Raw genomic sequence first — 1395 nt, forward strand, 5'->3', positions numbered from 1 at the left:
TAAATTGATGTTACAACTTATGTCACAACCACAAAAGGTTTCAACCCAAAATAATTTAGTTTATAAATTTTCAAAACATAAAAGGCATTTAATTAATGGTTTTAGCTAATGATTTAATTAGTTTAGTACATTTAAACATTTTGTAAAGCGTTGGTTTCTCCACCAATATGCCTTATGAATTAATAGTCATGTTAAGAACATTTTAGTTTTGACTTTTGAAAACTTTAACTGTTTGACTTGATTTTAACTTTGAATGTTTTGGACCGGTTTTTGATCTAGCGCGAGATTAGCAATAGTATCCAAGGTGACGTGGCGACATTAACGCGGGATTACTGTAGTCTAATTACCCGGGCGTCACAATTCTCCTCCACTACAAGAAATCTCGTCCCGAGATTTAAGAGGGAAGTAAAGGGGGAAGGTTCGTGTTACGAAATTCCAGGGAGTGTTCTTGGTCTTGGTTGTTCTTCTCGAAGAGGTTGATCCATTACATTGATGTCTTCATTTTGCTTTTTCATGTCCTCACTTCGCTGTTTCAGGTCATCATGATGAAGTTGTCATCCTTCCTTCGGGAACTCCATCATACTTACGAATAGGTAAGGGGCAGCTTTACAACAATTGAATGTTATAAAGGAAAATCATCTGGGCGGGGGTATCCCAAGAATGATCATAAGAGTATCTCTCGAGTTGAACAAATGAAATACATCGAGAGTAAGGTACGAAGGTACAATAAGAGGTTCCAAGCGGATAGATAGTTGCTCGAAGTCTGAACCAGAGTGAGAAAGGGGTTTAGAGTAGCGAGAGTAAGTACTGCGTCTGATACCAAAATAGATCACTTGGGACGGTGGTTCGTGATTTACATACGAGTCCATGCGCGAGGAATAACTTTGGGAAACAGGGGGTGTACAGGAGAGTCAGCTTTCGATCTTGTGGAACTGTGGGTTAGGGGCCCACCATGTGGTTGAAAGTAGGAAGGGGGCCGACACCTTGCACGGTCACGATAGTAAGGCATGTTAGAGGGTAGCCTATCAGTTATGTCGGCAACAACATCGATACCAAGGGCGAGGGACGAAGAGAACCATTTTCCTGCTCGTTGAACGAGGCGGGCCAATAGGCAAAGTTCTCGTCCATCGGTGGTTACCGGAATGTTTACAACAATAGTAACAGGGTCTTGCTGACAGAGTTGTACACCGAGGTGTGTACATAAGCAGGAGAACATTACTGCTTAGATCATATAGATCACAAGAAAGGTTAAACAAAACAATGGAAAGGAAAAGGTGATCATCAGATCAAATAGAACCATGGAATGGAAAATATGTTTAAACACATATCTCGAGGGTATATCCTTCCCAAGGACAAGCAGAGCAAGATATCCATGACAGGATATAAAGTAGAAAA

The sequence above is a fragment of the Triticum dicoccoides genome, chromosome 2B (assembly GCF_002162155.2).
Source record: "Triticum dicoccoides isolate Atlit2015 ecotype Zavitan chromosome 2B, WEW_v2.0, whole genome shotgun sequence".
NCBI lineage: Eukaryota > Viridiplantae > Streptophyta > Magnoliopsida > Poales > Poaceae > Triticum > Triticum dicoccoides.